Here is a 19,927-nt window from a genome sequence, read left to right on the forward strand (position 1 = left end):
CGAGTTAACTTTAACCGGGGTTCACAGTTACATACATGTCGTGTCCCTCTAGAAGGGTGGAATGCTACCCCCGTCGCCAGAATTGGCGAGGGGGTAGTATTCCAAATCGTATGACACCTTACTCGACATGTTTTGATAATGTTATACCAGAGTTAGCATTTAACCGCGAGGTTGATAATGCACTTAAGAGTATATGGTATAGCGTTATCATGGAACAGCTATAAGAACTTGGTTCCGCAAGCTGCAAACGGGCTCAGCTCATGCCAGAGCACCATCTCACATAATTCCAAGCACTCTGCCTTCAGGATTGATAAGGCCTTCCATAGGAGTGACTGATAGGAATATATGTGTCCCTTTTAGGGTTAGATATAGGTATACTATATCTATAGCAAAGGGTGTTTACACCACCTTGCCCCAGCTGTCATTCAGCCAGTTGTGTCAGATTTAGATGGCCAGCCAGGGGTGGCATAATACATGCTTCAGCCCCTGGTAGGCCCTGGGTACACCTATGCCCTGGGTACAGGGACTGATAAGGTGGCCCAGTACCAATTGGTAAATGCACCTAAAGTACATCGTTGTCAATTTAGAGAGAGAACAGCTAGGCTGTGGGTCTGATTAGCAGGCCCACAGCCAGGGAAAGTCGTAAACCAGTGAAGCAAAAAGCAAAAATCTGGGGTGACCATAGGATTGCAGACCCCACTCTCCTACATATACCAAAAAGAAAAGGCCTCTACCAACTGAAGACCTTTCCAAGATCCCCTTGAAGAAAAAGAGAGACTGTGCAACCTCTCCTATACTCTTTGAGCCTATCACTCCTGCTATGCCTACTACTCCTTATGCCCCAACCTCACCGGCACGCTCTGATTACAACCCTGATGAAGATCAGGACGCAGATGTGGGTTTTGGTTATCCACAAAACCCACTTTCAGAGCCCAACACACAGCCATGGGGTGGAGGAGGGGATCCAGACACTGAAGGGATTCTGCCCATTCCAGACCCTGCAGTATACCCTACTAAGCCATCACCCACAGAGGATACAGTGGCATTTAATTCCCTACTAGATAGAGCAGCAACCTACCACAATGTAGAGATGCACTCTGATGCTATTGAGGAAGACTTCCTCTTTGATACACTGACAACATCTGAAAGACACGTTAAAACACTCCCAATGTTAAAAGGGGTAATAAAACATGCCAGTGACATTTTTAAGGACACTGCTAGGGCACGGGTCATAAACCCAAGAATCGAGAAGAAATACAGGGCTGCACCTATAGATCCTACATACATCAAAGGTCAGCTACCCCTAGATTCCTTAGTGGTATCCAACGCACGTAAGCCTGCAAACTCACAGACTACTGGTGAGGCCGCACCTCCCGACAAGGAGTCTAAAATCTTTGAGGCATCAGGCAAAAGAGTGGCGGCTCAGGCAGCAAACTCCTGGAGAATAGCCAATACACAGGTCTTGCTAACCAGATATGATAGAGCACACTATGACAGTTTGGAAGAAATTCTCCAACACTTACCTGATCCCTACAAACAGCAGGCAGATGAACTTATACAAGAAGGAAAGCTCATCACCAATGCATCTATTAAATGTGCCCGAGACGCGGCAGACACAGCTGCCAGGTCCATTAATACAAGGGTGCTACTAAGGCGCCACGCATGGCTTCGTATTTCAGGCTTTAAGAATGAAGTCCAATCTACAATTCTTAATCAGCCAATCAACCCAGACTTTTTATTTGGTCCAGCAGTTGATTCAATTCTGGACAAAATGAAAAAGGATGCTGAAACAGCAAAGTCTATGGGAGCTCTTCAGTCCCAACAACACCGGGGCTCCTTTCGTCGCTCCAATTATAGAGGAAGAGCACGAAGAACATCACAGCAATCCTCCAACTATAAGAGTAACACACAATCCACATATAACAAGAACACCAGCAGGGGTGGTTATAGAGGAAACAATACAAAGGGAAGAGGTCGTGGAGGCAATTCAAATAGATCCTCCACTAACACAAAGCAGTGACTTCTTTGCACTACCCCCAGACCACATAACACCAGTCGGGGGAAGAATACAACTACTTCAGCCAGTCTGGTTCAATATCACCACAGACAAGTGGGTCAGGCAAAATATCCAACATGGCTATTGCCTAGAGCTCACCTCAACTCCACCCAACATACCACCCTTGCACCGTCCTATGTTACAGGAACATATAACGCTACTTCAGCAAGAGGTCATCAGTATGCTGCAAAAGGGGGCCATAGAACCAGTCCCACTGCAACATCAGGGAACAGGAGTATACTCCCTATACTTCCTAATTCCGAAAAAGGATGTGTCTCTCAGACCAATACTGGACCTCAGGCCCCTCAACCTGTACATTTTGTCAGAACATTTTCCCATGCTAACTCTCCACCAAGTTTTACCATTGCTTCGCCAAGGAGACTTCCTAGCAACCTTAGACCTCAAAGATGCATACTTTCATATACCAATACACCCTGCTCACAGAAAGTATTTGAGGTTCACCATACAAGGACAACACTACCAGATCAAGGTCCTACCATTTGGGGTGACAACAGCTCCAAGAGTGTTCACCAAATGTCTAGCTACAGTGGCATCACATCTCAGAAGGCAACACATCCATGTTTACCCTTATCTGGACGACTGGCTAATACACGCGCCATCAGCCCAGCAATGTGCCGACCACATGTCAAAGACCATACATCTACTGCACAGTTTAGGATTCTCACTAAACTACCCAAAGTCACATCTACAACCCTCCCACGTCCAACAGTACCTGGGAGCAACAATAGATATACTGGCAGCAAAAGCATATCCCAACACAGCACGTGTCCAGGGAATGCTGACAGTAATACAAAAGTTCAGACCCCAACACTCACTACCAGCCCGAGTGTTTATGCAGCTAATAGGCATGATGGCCATCTGCATCTTCATAGTCCCTCACTCCAGACTACATATGCGTCTGCTGCAAGAATGCCTAGCAAGGCAGTGGAACCAGGCTCACGGGCAATTAAAAGACCTAGTGTTGGTGACCAGTCGGGCATACAACTCTCTGCATTGGTGGAATCCACAAAACCTTTGCAAGGGACGACTGTTCCAAGAGCCTGTCCGACAAATAGTGTTAACAGAGGACGCATCCCTACTAGGATGGGGAGCCCATGTCCTACACTACACAGTACAAGGACTCTGGACGGTACAGCAGAAGAAACTGCATATCAACCTTCTAGAGCTGATGGCCATCTTTCTAGCCCTAAAAGCTTTCGCGACACACTTACGCGACAAAGCTGTGTTGATCCGGATGGACAACATGACAGCTATGTATTATATTCAAAAACAGGGAGGGACACACTCGCCACAGCTGTCGCACCTAGCTCAAGCAATGTGGAAATGGGCCATTCAGAGGAACATTTTTCTCATGGCAGAACACCTTCCAGGCAAGGACAACCAGGTTGCCGACCTGCTAAGCAGGCACAGCCAACAGATGCACGAATGGGAAATTCACCCCAAAGTGCTTCAGCCATTCTTCTGGAAATGGGGACACCCGGAAATAGATCTGTTTGCCACAAGCGAAAACGCAAAATGCCAGTACTTTGCCGCCAGGTTCCCACATCCGCAGTCGCAGGGCAATGCGATATGGATGAACTGGTCAGGCAAATTTGCGTACGCTTTTCCCCCAGCTCCATTAATCCCGCTGGTGGCACGCAAAATGCGCCAACATTCTCTGACGCTAATTCTAGTTGCTCCCATGTGGGCGAGGCAACCATGGTACACGATGTTCCTAGAACTGTCAGTAGTGCCTCATCAAAGACTGCGACTAATACCCAGTCTTCTAACGCAGAACCATGGCGAAATCCAACACCCAGATCCCCAACAGCTGAACCTAGCAATCTGGCTCCTAAAATCCTAGAATTTGGATACCTCAACTTGCCTCCAGACTGCATGAATATTATCAAAGAGGCAAGGAAGCCTACTACCAGAGCATGCTATGCAGCAAAGTGGAAACGTTTCGTCATTTACTGTAATAACAATGACATTAACCCACTTGATGCTTCCACTCAAAACATCATCTGCTACTTATTGCACCTCCAACCGTGCAATTTAGCATTCTCTTCCATTAAAATACACCTAGCTGCGTTAGCAGCTCATCTGCAAAACAGGCAACACCTTTCACTATTTAGGGTGCCAGCAATCAAAGCATTTATGGAAGGACTTAAACGCGTAATCCCTCCAAGACACCCACCTTCACCAGTCTGGAATCTAAACGTTGTCTTAACCAGACTAATGGGACCACCCTTTGAACCAATGCACTCATGCGAACTACAATTTCTTACTTGGAAAGTGGCTTTCCTTATTGCCATTACTTCGCTTCGAAGAGTTAGTGAGCTGCAAGCCCTAACTATTCAAGAGCCATTCATTCAAGTACATGCAAATAGAGTAGTTCTAAGAACAAACCCTAAATTCATGCCAAAGGTGGTCTCCCATTTCCATATAAATCAAACTATAGAACTGCCAGTGTTCTTTCAGAACCCACAAACAGTAGCTGAAAGGGCCTTGCATACCCTTGATGTCAAAAGAGCTCTGCTATATTACATAGACAGAACAAAACCATTTCGGAGAACGAAACAATTGTTTGTTGCCTTCTCACCGCAACACAAAGGCAACCCTATTTCAAAATCAGGTATAGCCAGATGGATAGTTAAGTGCATCCAAATATGTTATTTGAAGGCAAAACGCACCTTAACAGTTCCCCCTAGAGCGCATTCCACACGTAAGCTAGGGGCATCCATGGCTTTCCTAGAAAATATTCCTTTACACGAAATTTGTAGAGCAGCCACATGGTCAACCACACATACATTTACAAAACACTATTGTGTAGATGTACAGTCAAAACAGCAAGCTGCTGTAGGACAGGCTGTTCTCAAAACTCTTTTCCAGACTGCTGCAGCTGACACAGGTAGCCACCGCTAAGGGAGATACTGCTATACATTCTATGCACAGATATGAATTCAGCAGCCCACATGCCTCGAACGGAATATGCTACTTACCAGTATGCATCTGTTCTTGGCATGTAGAGCTGCTGACATTCATATCGCCCACCCACCTCCTAGGTGCCTGTCGCAGCTACAGCATTCACTCTTTGCATGGACATCTCTTTCTGTACTATACTCCATCTCTGCTACAATGGCGAAAAACAATCTGAGGATGGAGGGGATGCCCAGCGCACTGTAGTCCAGGGGAGGAGCCACCTATCTCGTGATAATTCGAAGACTCTTCCAGGACAACAATGTGCAATCATCTGGACCCAACACTAGGCGGCGATCTATGCACAGATATGAATGTCAGCAGCCCTACATGCCAAGAACAGATGCATACTGGTAAGTAGCATATTCCTTTTGAAGGGTTGTCACGGCGTCTTCCGTCACGGAGATCCGCGTTTCTATTTCAGTAATTCGTTGGACCGCATTTCGGAGATCCTGGCGAAGAAGCATGACATCGGACCCCACTGCGCCAATCTTGGCTTCCAATGCATCTCTCGATTGTGTAATAGCAGCCAATAGTGAAGCATTGTCAGGGATAGGTGCCACGGCCGCCTCAAGACCCGGCAGCTGGGCAGCAGCCCCAGGGTATTTGTCTATTGTAGACTGTTTGGACGTGACTCTAGTAGGCTTGTACTTAGCCATCATGAAACAGGCAGAGGGAGATAATTAAGGATACAAGTCCAGAACAGGTGGTGTGCCAGTAGGTCTCCCGACCACAACCCAAAGCGTAGGAGAATACCACAGATCAGCCGGGAGCAGCGACCGGGGGGGGGGGGCGACACCTACAGTCCGCACCAGGACCTCGCCCAGCCGCTTCTGTATCTGGTGACCCCCCCCCCAGCGGGTGTCCCCCGCCACGCAGCAGACTCCAAGCCGGAGCCACGTCCAAGCAAGTGAGGGAGTCTGTCGGGTGCACAGCAAAGAGCAGGGCGTGGCATCCTCTAGCCCAGGAAAGGCCACACCATATCTAGACAGGAGTCTACGGGGCTGGCACACTAATCTGGGAGGCACCCTGGTCCCCCAGCAGGAAGAGATAGCAGCAGAGGATGCACGGGCCCAGAACACTCACCCGAACCTTGCCAGGGAAACGCAGGCGCCAGACTGCGCACAAGCTCTGCACTGAGTCACCACTACAATAATGACTCAAAGGGGGCACGGTCAAGACCGTACCAGAGGATCGGGGGAGGCCACTCACCGCTATCGAGAAGTCCGCAATCCCAGCCGGGACCTACAGGGCAGCAAATGGCCAGCGTGAGGCAGATGGGCCATGAGGCAGCAGGTCGTATGCATAGGACCCCACTGCAGGCAAGAAGACAGGAGGCGGGGGGCCGCCTACCCGAGCCCACCGCGACACGTTCCACAATGGACTCGGCCGCCCAAGACAAATCCACGGATCCAGAGTGTGCACTCAGAGGTGGAGAGGGAGGTAGCCGGATCGCGGTCCGATCCGACGGCCAACGTCTTGCAGGTACGCCACAGGACCAGCTGTGCAGTGGTAGCACAAGAGGCGCGGCTGGCGGCCTGTGCAGCTACGGAGTAGGCCGTCTCCAGTGGCCCGCGGTCCGCTCACCACGCAGACGAATCATAGCAGGATCTCAGGGCAGCAGGCAGTCACGTCCGCATCCAGGGCCACCTTGGGGCAATTCCACAAGCTCACAGCAGCAGGTCCTGTCATCTGGATGTAGGGCGCACTCAAGCCGGCGACCGGGACCAGGCATGTAGACTGAGACGGGCGCACCACGGCAGGAACAGCATCCAATATTGATATTGCTGGAGGCCCTTAGCTGTGCCGCATCTCTCAAATGCTCACCGTAGTTTAACGGCCGCAGGATGGCAGGATTAATGGAGGATTTGCGAGTGGGCTACGGGAGCGAAGTTACAGCGCGTCCGCCATGTCGTACCACTTGGCCATGCCCCGGCCTCTGGTTTCTGGTCGAGACTCGACACCACATCAGTCTTCTGGATCTGAGGATGATTCACTTGGCGTTGACAGCTTTCCTGCCCTCCATTAAAGGGATGCTGGGCCAGGTGTTCATGGACAACACTACAGCCATGTGTTACTGCAGCAAGCTGGGCAGAGTGGGGTTGTGGCACCTATGCTAGGAGGTTGTGCACCTCTGGACATGGCTGGAATGTCAGGACACTTTCCTGGTCGTGCAGCACCTGACGGGATCTCTGGATACCTCACAGACCACGAATGGTGGCTGCATCCGGAGATGGCGCATGGTCTCCTTCAAGACTGGGGAAAACCTTGGCTAGACCTTTTTCTCACCTCTGACAATGTGCAGTGTCACTACTTCTGCACATTGGAGTTTTCTAAGCAGTTCTCGATTGGAGACTTATTCTGATTAGACTGGAATACGAGACTCATACTCTTTTCTGCCAATATCTCTCCTTCCTCAAGTTCTCAAGAAGATCAGAACTTACAGAGCCCAAGTTATCCTGGTGGCTCCTTATTGGACAAGGAGAGTATGGTATCCAGACCTCCTGAGCATGTGCATCCTGATCTCCTCCGATCAGGATTCCACTTCAGGAGGATCTCCTATCAGAGGAACAGGGCAGGGTTCTGCTCTCGAACCTGCGCACTCTCCCGCTTAATGCATGAGTTTGAGCGGCGACAATTGAGAAAAGAAGACCTTCCTCTTGAGGTCTGTGATGTCATTTTGGCATGTATACACCTGCCGTTGGGACAAGTTTGTGGCATGGTGCACTTACAATCATATTGATCCACTATCTGCCCCCTTGTCTGAAGTTTTGTTTTGCTTTTGTCTTAGCCCAGCAAGGCCTTGCTGACAGCATGGTTAAGGGGTATCTTTGAGCCATAGCAGCTTTTTAAGGTTGCCTGATCAAACTTCCCTGTTCAAGTCACTTGTTGTGACACATTTTCTGAAAGTTCTTCAACACATGTTCCCTCACAAGCCTTTCATTATATATACACCCCTGTTAGAAATTGGGTCTTAAGTTGGCAAACGTATGCACCCTGTCAACGTAGGGGGGCACAATCCTAGTCAGGGTAAGCTAGATACACATTAAAAGATAACCATTGCTCACCTAACTAGACACAGAGCAGTAAGGTTTATCTGAAGAGGCAATATGTAAAATATTTGTGCAACACCCACATAGTAATACAATGAAAACACCTCAGGAATACTGCACACAGGTTTAGAAAAATAGAGAATACTTTTGTGAATAAAACAAGACCAAAACAAAATGAATCCAATAAGTAGAACCAGAGTTATTAATTTTGAAAGAATAAATCAAAAAGTAGTGCTTACAGTCAAATAGTGCTTAGAGGATACTTGAGGTCGTGCTGGACTGGGCTGAATTTAAAGTTTAGGCCAACCGTGATGGATGTAGGACAGCTACTGGACCCATGGAAAATGTATTTTGAATGGAGCAAGCGTCCGTGTCTAAGAGTTGATGCATTGGTTCCGATTTATGCAGTCGAGTCCTGCGTCGGTATTGAACCCCTTTCGAGGCAAACCACCGGGTCGGGTCCTGCGGGGTTGTCGTCAGGCTGTGCAGTGATGTCTTCGGATCGGCACTGCATCGGTGTTGAAGTGCACTGCAGTGGTTCCGATCGGCGCAAAGATGGTTCTGGACAGCAATAATCAACTTTGAAGGGCCCAGGACGGGATTTGCACCACTTGGTAGGGCAGGCCTCACAAATGGCAGAGTCCAGGTGCTGTTACAGAGTTGAAGGAAGTCTTTGATGGCCCTGAGACTTCAGAACAGGGGGCAAGCCCTTGGAGTCACTCTGGGATCAAGTGAGATGGGTCCAGTCCTTGTCTTCAGCAGGGCAGAGATTACCAGGCAGCAAGGAAGTTCTCAAAGCAGAGTGCAGTCCCTTCACAGCAGCAGTCAGCAAAGTGGTAATCTTTGTAACACATCAGTCTTTAAGTTCTTCACAGGTCCAGTCTAATACTGTCTGGGTAGGGTCAGAGCCCCAGTACTTCTAATCAAATGTGCCTTTGAAGTGGGGTGACCTCAAAGTAGGCCCTTGAAGAGCCTAGGTCTCCTTTCATCCCAGCCCTGTCTGCCAGGCTATCTGTGGTGATAATCAGCCCTTTGTGTGGGAAACAGAACACTGTCTATTAAGGTGTAAGTAACATCTCCCCCTCCCTCTTCCTGTTCAGGAAAAGCTATCAGAATGTAGATAAATGCTGGTGAGTTCTCTGTCACGCCCACCCTGAATGCTTAAAGCATGGCTATCATCCATCCCAGATGTGTATTGGAAGCAGACTACAGGGCACACAGAGCAGTAAGAGCAGAGAAATGTCCACTTTCTAAAAGTGGCATTACTAAAACAGTAATGTGAAATCCCCCTTTACCAGTAAAGGGGATTTATAATTAACATTCCAAAGATATGAAACATGATGCAGATACTCCTTTCTAATAAGGAATTAGAGCTTAAAAGTGTTTTAAGGAATTCCTAATGCTAGCCTATGAGATGAGCAGGCCTCACTTTAGTGGAAACATTAATTTAGCTGTTTGTCACTATTAGGACATTTAAAACTTAAAAGTACACCCCTACCTTTTAGATCACATAGCACTCTGCCGTTAAGGCTACCTAGGGCCTATCTTAGGGGTGACCTATGTGTACTGAAAGGGGAGTTTAAATCTTGGCAACTGGTTTAAATGCCATATTGAAGTGACAGTAAACTGCACACACAGCTTGTGCAATGGCAGGCCTGAGACAGGTTTGAAATGCTACTTGTGTGGGTGGCACAACCAGTTCTGCAGACCCACTACTAGCATTTAGATTACAGGTCCTGGGTATATGGTATACCTCTTTACAAGGGACCTATAAGTAAACTAAATATGCCAACTGGGTATACACCAATGTCCCCATGTGTAGGGGAGAAGCACATGCACTTTAGCACTGGTTTGCAGTGGTAAAGTGCTCTGAGTCTTTTGGCCAACAAAAAGATACAGCAAAAAGAGGAGGTAAGCTGGCAAAGGTTTGGGGAAAGACCACCCTAGGGATGACAGGTCTAACAACCTCAATGTGACCTTAATTTGGTTTTGACCTACCTGATGTGTTCACCCCTCAAACCCATTCCTAGTTGTCCTCTACGACTCCTGACACTCCGGTAAATGCAAAATGTTGATAATGCAGACAGATAACGTTTAAAAGTGCCGGGGAAGCAGCTAATATGCCTGCCTATACACCGGACGAGAAGCTGTGGCTGGATCAGCTGCGAACGCTTCGACGCCTCTGGCTGAAGGACCAAGAGCTGAGTCTGTGAGAGCCCGTACTTGCCCCTAAGAAGCCGTGGCTCATTGAAGCCTTCTGGCACCGCTGCATGGAGCCCCGCACTTTCTGGAGGGTGTCTATGTTCCAGGCCTACAATGCTGGAGTGTTTACTTTAACTCGATTGCTTATACCTGCCTGGATTGTTCACTACTATGTGACGAACCATATAATAGCAAGACCGTATGGCATTGTTAGCCTAAAGCTCAGAATATTCCCAACTGATACTGTGATTGAAACGGGAGGAGTAATTCCATCAATGAAAGAAGACGACCATGGACATCATTAGACCACCCCTTGAACTGATCTTTCGCATACCTACTGAATCTCTGTACTGACTACTTTGCGGGGGAAAAAAACAACAACAAAAAACAGTGCCCACTGTAAGACTTGCTGGGCCAGACAGAGAAGACACCAACAGATACAACAATTTGGCCTGCATTATGTCTGTGCTAGGGTACTACACGAAGCCGCAATCTTGTCCCATCATTTGGCATAAACAGGTTTTGTAGGAGGACACTTGACCAACAGGATTACATCCTCTACTTCGCAAGGTGGATCAAATGCATTCTCCTGCTGCTGCTGCTGCTGCTCAATCTCCACTCTTATACTCACAGATGTGACAAATAGCATCTCAGTATTATGTGCTTTTGTGCACATATGGTGCCTCACAAATTGCAGAATCTGAGTGGGACTAAACAAACTTGCATTTTCATATGTGCAGAAGCGTTGCTGTGTGCAGGATATGCAACTAATGTTCCATGGCGCACCACTCTCTTAAACTCTATGCTGGCTCACAGTTGAACATAGGATAAAGATAATAACGGCTTTTTTTTCCTTACTTAGTGCAAAAAAAGAGACAAAACTGATTCTTTAAAAATGGAAGAATAAGACGAAGGGCATATTTTGAAGATACACCATTGCCTCTCACTTTTGATACTGATGAACAAATATGCTGCACCAGAAGCCAATGAAACCCCCTCCATAACTGTTCACCCTGAAAGCAACTCTAACAGTTTTGCCCATGCTGCTTTGGAATATACGAAATAATTAAAATGTGATTAAAAACTAAGAGTTCCATTTCCTTTGCAACGTCATATTTGGAAGAAAAGCAGAACGTGTAGTCCAAAGTAAATCTGTAACCTGCACAGGTATGGACACATTACACACACCCCACCACTTGTTGCTAAAATGAGCAGGGAAGGCAAACTGCTTTTTGTGAATACGTATAGACCTGGACAGTGAAGGCAAGCAGAGGCACTGTGATACGGGCACAGTCTCCTTACAGGTTCTAGTTCCAGTGGCCAAGCTAGATTCATGAGTGCGCTCCACACAAGCTCCTAGCTGCACAACATCTTAGCTTGCAGAGCCTGTGTGTAGTCAGGTACTGCCATGTTGAATAGGCAAGTGCACCCTCTTTCCAGTCCCTAAACCTTCCCCTTTCTGCATATTAGTCACCCCTATGGTAGGCCCACCCCTATGGTAGGCCCAAGGGCAGGGTGCATTGTATGTAAAAGGTAGGACATGCCCTGAGGTCTGTGGCATGTCCTGATAGTGAATTACAGCCATTTTCGTTTTTCACTATTGCAAGGCTATCTGTTTCCCATAGGCCAGAATGGGCATTTTGATTATACCATCTTATAATCCTAACTGACTCAGGGAACTAGGTAGAAATTCGAGGTTAGTATGCCTGAACTCAGAAATATAAAATACATCTTTTAGTGAAGTTGGTTGTAACATTCTGTGTTTGAAAATACCACTTCTAGAAAGTAGGTATTTTCTTGCCTAACTATCCAAGCCTGCCTTTGCTAGGTTGTGTATTCCTTGTCTGGAGTTTGAGTGACAGGGGCTGGGGGATTCCAGGAGACAGGGTGAGTCAGCACAGGGCTGTATAGAGGGATCTGCGTGTAGATGGGTGGGAGGAGTTGCACCTGGGACCTGAATAGGGCTGTGCCTTCCCTCCACAATGATGGCTCCACCTCCTGTGGTGCGTCTGATGTCTCTGGCCTACACTGTGAAAATAAAGAAGGAGTCTTGTCAACAAAGTGCTCCAGGACTGACCAGAAATGGTTTGGACTAGGGAAAGGCCTCTCTGCCTACAGAGGACAAAGGTAAAATGAGTATAAAAGAGGGGACCCAAACCCCAGAACTTTAGATCACTTTTGGGAAACAAGAAGAACCTTTGCTGAGGAGAGGAACCAGAGAAACTGAGGCGGAGACTATCCCTAAGCTGAGTGCTGTCTGGGGGATTGGCCTGCAGTGGCTACCTGACTGCCAAAGAAAGAAGAAAGGACTTTGGGCCAGATGTAGGTCGCCAAATACCGGTCGGTAATGGCCGATTTCGGCCGTTACCGACCGGTATTTGGGATTTGACATGTAGATGGCCTTAATGTTACAGAATCGGTATATTTACCGATTCAGTAAATTTACAGAATCGGTAAAATACCGAATCTGTAAATTTACAGATTCTGTAAATCAATATGTAGGTGGCACTGTAATCAGTTCCACAGGCCCTTACCGAATTGTTATTTACCATGGAATACTATGTGTCGCAAGGAGCTGGAAGCGCGACTCACGAAGAAGAAGCATGACGCAGCCGCTGTATCACTGAAGAAGGGTGTCGCCGCTGTCGCTTCGCAGAAGCACCTCGCATCGCCGTAGAAGAGTATCGCCATCGCATCAGACGCTGTTGCATCATCAGGGAAGCGTGTCGCAGCCGCTGTCGTCGCATCACTGAAGAAGGGTGTCGCTGCTGTCTCAGCGCATCGCCCAAGCGTCTTGCATCACAGGTGAAGAGTGACGCCATCGCATCAGACGCCGTCGCAGCACCGGAGAAGCGTGTCGCAGGGTCTGTCGCGGCTCAGAAGAATCGTTGAGTCACAGCACGGCCATCGGGTGTGCACGCAACGTTTTGCATTAAGAAGAAGACGCCATTTTTGTTTCATTGCACCGGATCTTCATCGCATCATGGCGCTGCTGGTCGCATCACCACGGAAGCGCAGTAAGAAACCGTCGCATCGCCTCTCCACGCTGAGAAGAACCAACGCATCCCCTACACATCAGTAGGGACCCGACGCATCACCATTCTTGCGTGTAAGAGCCGACGCAACACTTTCGTTGTATAACATTACGCATCCAAAGGTACATTGAACTCAAAGTGTCGCATTTTACATCTAAAGAGAACTAAGCTAATTCTACCATTTTTAAAGTACAGTAGTGTTGATTTTTGTCGTTGGTGATCTTGTGTTAAGTCTATATAAATATACTTATTTTTATACTACAACTTGCGTGGTGTCCATCTGTAGTGTTGTCACTGGGTTACTGTATGCATTTACAACTGCTTTACACACTGCCTCTGAGATAAGCCTGCCTGCTCATGACCAGCTACCAATGGGGTGAGCAGGGGTTATCTTAGGAGTGTACCCCCTTACCCTGACTAGACGCAAGGGTCCCTATTTGGTCAAAGGTACCTACCTCTGCCAACTAGAGACCCCCAAATCTAACACCTTCAGATGCAGGAAACGCTTCAACTTGACTTCATTTTATTTTCTACTTTTACTCAGAGTTAGTCACATGTATTTCACCTGGCGTTTCACTAGCACAACTTATACTTGCACTGTTAAACAAGCATTGAAAAAGCCAATAGATAGGTGCAAAGCTTTATTGTTTGGGAAGCTGCCAGGAATTTGTCAATTTACATTTTTTTTTACCAAAGCCAAAAATGTTTTTGGGTATACAAAAAAAGACACATTACCATAATACTCCTTGGCACTGAAGGGAACTATTTTGTGTGTGGATGTGCTCCTTGTAAAAGAGCAGCATGGTACAACTCATAGTGAAGTCAGCCAGTGGCTGAAATACGATGACGCGTTGCCCCTTGATGCATTCTTGAGTGGGTTGGAGAAGAATATGAATGACACAATCACAGACAAATAAGTGAAGTGTAGCTGAAAATCCATATAAGTAACTGTATCATATACATACTTTTAGTAAAATCAAAAGGTCCTAGCTAACACAGGCCTAAAAAAAAGTCTATCGTTTTGGCAGTGCCTGCCAGACTCTTTCTTGCTTTTGAGAAAGAAAAAAGAAGGAAAGGAAGGAAAGGAATGTAGAAGAAAGAAAGAAACAGTAAAGAAAGAGTTAAGGATAGAGAGACAGCAAAAAAGATGGACAGAAGAAATGAAAGTTAAAAAACATTATTTAAGCAAAGAAAAAGGAAGAAAAGAAAAAGAAAGAACAATGGAGAGAAAGAAATCAAGGAAGAAGGAAGGGAAAGGAAGGTCAGAGATGAAAAGGGAAGCAAGGGAGCTAGAAAGAAAAGGAAAGCAAGAAAGAAGGAATGAAAACTACAAAGAAGGAAAGATGAAATGAAAGAAGACAGGAAAAAGAACAAAAATGAATGAAGGAAAGAAGGAATGAAAAAAGAAAGAAAGAAGTTATAAAAGAAAGACCGAAAGCTGAATGAAATAAAGCATGAAAGAAGAACAAAGGAAAGAAGGGGGGAAAGGTGTTACAAGCACTACAAATTAAACAAGATATAGGCTAGTTGTATTCCTGTGTAAAGTTTATTAAAGAATCATTGGTGAAATTGAGTCCTGAATAAACGTGATGGGAAGAATTGTCTGCTTATGAATTCAAATGTATAATATTGAAGGTTTTGAAAACGTAAGAAAGAACAGATTCAAATGGGCACAAATTATTTTTGGAGTGTCCGCTGTTAATATGCGAAAGTCAGATAAACAAAGGACATTCCTAAAACTAATTTATAACAGCATTAGCAAGAACTGATGAAGTGTGGAATGTGGTCTGTGCTGACATATGGTATAAAGCGTCCTGCTGTCACATCAGACTCCACTACAAAGGCACCATCAAAGTAATACATTAAAAACAAAAGCATTGCTTTTGTGTGTATGTGCCCCTTGGGAAAGAGGAAAATGTACTCACTCAAAGTAAAATGTGAACGCTAGTGGGTGAGCTGAAGAGGCAATTTGTATATTTGGGGTAAAGTCTAGTTTAAATTGCTGTCTAATATTCGCACTAGAGTGAGAACTTAAAAGTAAATAAAAGGCTTAGATATAAAGAAACCCGAAGCCTGGGTGGAAATTAGCAAATCAGCTTTAGGCTTTTTACCCCCAATAAATTCACGCTTGATGTAGCAAAGTTAGCATTGGAAACCAAGCAGTAAATGGGTGTAAATAGATTACACCTGTTGGTCACCAAAACGGGAAGCAGATTTTTTTTGTATTCACTCTCCGATTCAGTACTTTTACTTTAAACAATTAACGCTGTAGTCGCATACTCCGTTTTCTTCTGATCCTACCCGTTTCTGTTAAATTATGAACTCTTGAGTTAGAAGCCGGGTCTTGAAACGTCAAGCAGTGGGGCTTTTTGGTGCTTTCTTCAATTTAGTCAGCCCGGACTTCTGGGATAGCATGTCCTTATAGTCCTGCCAAGTATCACGCTTCTGGCGTGATACTAACGCATTTTTGGGCAGTGGTCCGCATCGCCGCAATAAAATGCCAGGTCACGCATTTGTAACGCCTCCTTGATCCCCCCGCCAGTGTAGAGGCAGAGACGAGCAGGACCGAAATTGCCGCCTTGGCCAAATACTCCTGATGACCACGCAGCGTCGGACCGCATGCTGCTGTGTCAGAGTGTCTTGCAATAATCTAGTGAGCTAGAATGGCTGTCAAATCAGGAGTGTCGGGCCGACCCGGTGGCCTATTACCGCGTTGCCCGCACCAATAACCAGACCAGACAGTCATTATAGCACAGCTGCTGCAGGCCGACCAGGGGCATGGCATTCACGTGACGTGGTCACGTGATTGCAACAGTGTATCTATCCATAATCACTCTGAGTGTGCAGCAGTTATGTTTTTTTTCTAGTTTGCCGCCGCTGCCCGCCACGCCGCAATGATTATTTTGGTGCCTCCATCATTGGCGCCGGCGTTCACTGGACAGTGAGATGGGTCCGCGCTGAGTCTTGGTAGAGCAAGCGCAAGCCACCCTGACCCGCGCCGTGATTACTCGCACCACCGCAGGCTTACCTCGGGCCCTCGGCCTCCTGAGGCTCACCATGTGTCCCACTATCGTTGGCGGCAGCTGACTCAGTTGTGAGCCTGCAGCCGGCCTGTAGCAGAGATACCTGCTGCTCGTCACTTTCGGCCCGTGCTGTCTGTATAATCATGATCCCCTGGACTATGGGTCAACAAAATCGGACCCGACCGGAGCCTGCTGACGGGCTGCTGCCTGCAGCTGTGAGAGCATGTCCCAGCCCGGGGTGAGGCACCTAATGCCATGGCGCTGTCTTCGCTCGTCGCCTGCCTCGAATTGAAGTAAGTTAAAACTCTGAACTACTCGTAAAACTATAAGTATTCTTAAATAAAACGGATGTCCCTTTACTCATTTGATTAGGCCAGATTTATAACGGGGCAGTCAAGAAAGCAATTGGGTAAAGCTTGTTCGTTAGTCAGAGTAGCAGAAGTAATTAAAGAGGAACACCTGCTGAAAATTTCGGTAGTGGAGTCTGCAGTGCACTGTGGCAACATTCTGTACCCCAGCGAACGTTGATGTTTCCTTTCAAGTGAGAAGGCCCATGGAAAACAGTGCTTATCTGCCTCCCTCTCTTTTTATCCCCCACTACAGAAGTTATGTTATTCTCTACTTGAGGTGAGTAAGTGGCAAGCAAACAGCGCCGTTTTTTGAAAAACATAATCTAACCCTATTACAATAACTGACCGCTAGAAATTTACAGAAACATTCTTTTGTTTGCAGTGGCTGGCGCACACTGCAAATGACTGGTGCAGACATGAGTCCTCGTTTTGTTTAACAGTACGATCAGCAGAAGAGAACTAGGTGCTTCAGTTTCTGGTGCTTTGCTTTCTAGCAGTTTTAACATCTTCTTAGACTGTCTTGTTGCTCAAATGGGTTTAACTGCTCATATTTATATGTTTTCCTGGTTTTCATTGCTTGATTTTGATTGTGACAAAGTGTCACTCATAATTGTTGAAATGTCACACATATTTACACTGCATTTATGAAAATGTCACACACAGCAATCTGAAACCTTGGCAGCTATCTGGCATTCTTTATTTGTGTCATACTCGGCATTACATGATATTTAAATAGTTTTCAATCAGACTAACGGAATTTTTATTTCCCGTTCAGACGCACTTTTCAAACATAAAAGGAAAGCCGCCATAAAAGTGTTAACTTGTGAGAGTTATTTCAGCATAATATATTATGAAAGGTGGTGTGTGTTTGGACAGATTTACGAAGTTCAACGCAGCCTTGAAAGGATCGATAGGGAACTGGGGCCCTATGGTCTTCTGTCAGATTATTTCAGTTCTGTTTGTTTGCCACCTCAATTGCAGGTTTATGGTTCCCAGAAATAACATGCATTGAAAAAATACCTTCGACGTCCACAAGGTTAATTTTCCATTTTGCATTTTTTTATACACAGGTGTTCTGATTGGTGAGAAGCAATCCTTCATATGGAATATAAACCCTGATCCTCCTGCCAAATAGAACAGCATTAACAGACCAGTTTCTAAAGGCTTTGTCTCTGAAGTTCAAGATGAGGCTTCAATTGGAGCTGTTGGTTCTCCAGATCGTCATCGGTGTCCTGGCCGCCCAGTGCCCTGCGCCAAACGAGCTGAAGGATGAAAGCGGGAACAAGATCTGCGCCCGAATGTTTGAAGACAGCCACTACGTCTTCGAGCAATCATGTGGGGGCAAGTACCTGGACGCAATGAATGGCGACGACGTTCCCTTCATGCCACTCTTATGGAACGACAGGATCTCCTCCATGGTGGTCAGCCCCCGCTGCGACATCAGGGTGTGGAGCAACTTCCCAAAGTCAGGAGAAAATAGGAAATTTTCTTCTGGAGTCTACTACCAGCTGAAAGACTATAAGAACGGGCTGTTTGACACATGGAATAATGAAATCTCCTCCTACTACTGCACCTGTAACTAAGAGCGGCCATCTTACATTGGGCAAAAGGACAGCTGTTTTCCAGCTTTTTTTAAATGGTGGATGTTTGGTCCTTTTAAATAATATCTACTTACAGAGTTGTTACCTCACAATGTGAATAAGAGTGACGAATAAAAAAAATATATATATGACACATGCTTGGTCAGTAGTCCTCATTTTGTTTTCATATAAGTGCTGTACTCGATTTTGGGTATGTTTTCTAGTGCCATCTCCCATGCTCCTTTGTTTGTAAATAAAAGACCTATTCCTTTTTTAAAGTAGCATTTCACCCTGAAAAAAGAAACGTTAGAATTCGTATGTGAGATGTAAACATATTTGGATTGTTCTTTTGTGTTGCACACATTCTTAATTAATGTTCTTTCAGGTACCAGGATCCATAAAAAGAACACATTAAAAAGTGAAGCAACATTTGATTAACGTACATAATGTATATAAAAGAATTTGAAACTTCTTTTATTCCAGTGCCTGAAATGCGAATTAGAAGCAGTATCACCTCTTCAGCAGGCGTGGCAAACATTATGAATACATGTCAAAGTTTGTTTCATAGCACATATAACTTAATAAAACGAATCTTACATTTTCAGTTCTACATCTGTTTGAACACAGTGTTGATTTAATTAACTTAATTTTAAAGTGGTGCACTTATCTGATTTCGTTCTTCATGGAGAGCAGACAAGATACTCATTCTGAATTTTATATACATTTGGGAGAATGTAACCTCAACTCCACATTATTATATGACAATACGCTGAGTACTTTCTTTACCATATTGATGCTCACGCCATAAAGGCTTATGAGATCACAGAACCCTTTGATACTGTTGTTTAATGTACAGCAGGTGTATCAGTCAATGTAATTAGTTTATGTTTCTATACTAACAGGTCTTGAGTATTTTGCGATTAGCTTGTTTAGTGTTTTTCTCTGCATTCTTGGACTGGATGTTTTGCCTTTGCATTTATAAATGCAGAAAATAAAGCTCCAAAATGAAAAAAGAAAACTAGAAATTGATCCAGAATTAATGCCTGACTTGGGATAACTGCAGGGCTTTGCAGGGAGTGAAATAATCCAGTTTTAAAATGGTGACTGTTTGTTGTATTCGCACCACCATCTAGAGATTAAAGAGCGCCTGGTGGGAGAGTGTACAGTTTGACAGGTGCATTCCTCAGCTGACCCTGTCTGTGCACAGACTACTGCCTATAGCAGGTGTCGCCAGACTTCAACGAGTAGCTCGTGAGCTACCTGTGAGTGTGCTCTCCTGTGTCCAGCCCAGGACTATTTAAGCTTTTGCTTGGCTGAATTATTATATGTATACCAAAATTTAAAAAAATGTATTCAAGACAAAAATGTGTATATTTTCACAACTCATAAACTGATGTCTGTAGAAAAATTATTGCGTTTTCACAATGTGCTTAAAGCTATTATTTGAGTTGGAGAGATTTATTGCTTATATTTATACGTTTGTGCCAGGGAGATTGGAGCTATGGTTTGTATGTGCAGCCCATCTCATATTTCAGTTCGAATTGCCAAATACTTTTCTACATTACTGCTGAAAACCCCGCCTAATGCACCAATCTGATCACTGCTGACACTCTTGGTTGGGGTGTTCACTTTTACATCACTACTATTAG

At 45.7% G+C, this 19,927-nt stretch overlaps 1 protein-coding gene and 1 pseudogene across 1 annotated transcript in view; both read left to right on the forward strand.

The window, feature by feature from the left end:
- The window catches only part of DHX34 (DExH-box helicase 34), a 443,187-nt gene extending 424,757 nt beyond the window's left edge, over positions 1-18,430 (forward strand). The window contains exon 18 of the mRNA XM_078661017.1: positions 17,769-18,430. The gene's annotated coding sequence lies outside the window, so the exon portion shown is untranslated. The remainder of the gene's footprint in view (positions 1-17,768) is intronic.
- LOC144783010 (NADH dehydrogenase [ubiquinone] 1 beta subcomplex subunit 6 pseudogene) lies at positions 10,209-10,595 on the forward strand (annotated as a pseudogene).
- Positions 18,431-19,927: the final 1,497 nt, after the last annotated feature.

This window comes from Lissotriton helveticus, chromosome 9 (assembly GCF_964261635.1).
Source record: "Lissotriton helveticus chromosome 9, aLisHel1.1, whole genome shotgun sequence".
NCBI classification, from domain to species: domain Eukaryota; kingdom Metazoa; phylum Chordata; class Amphibia; order Caudata; family Salamandridae; genus Lissotriton; species Lissotriton helveticus.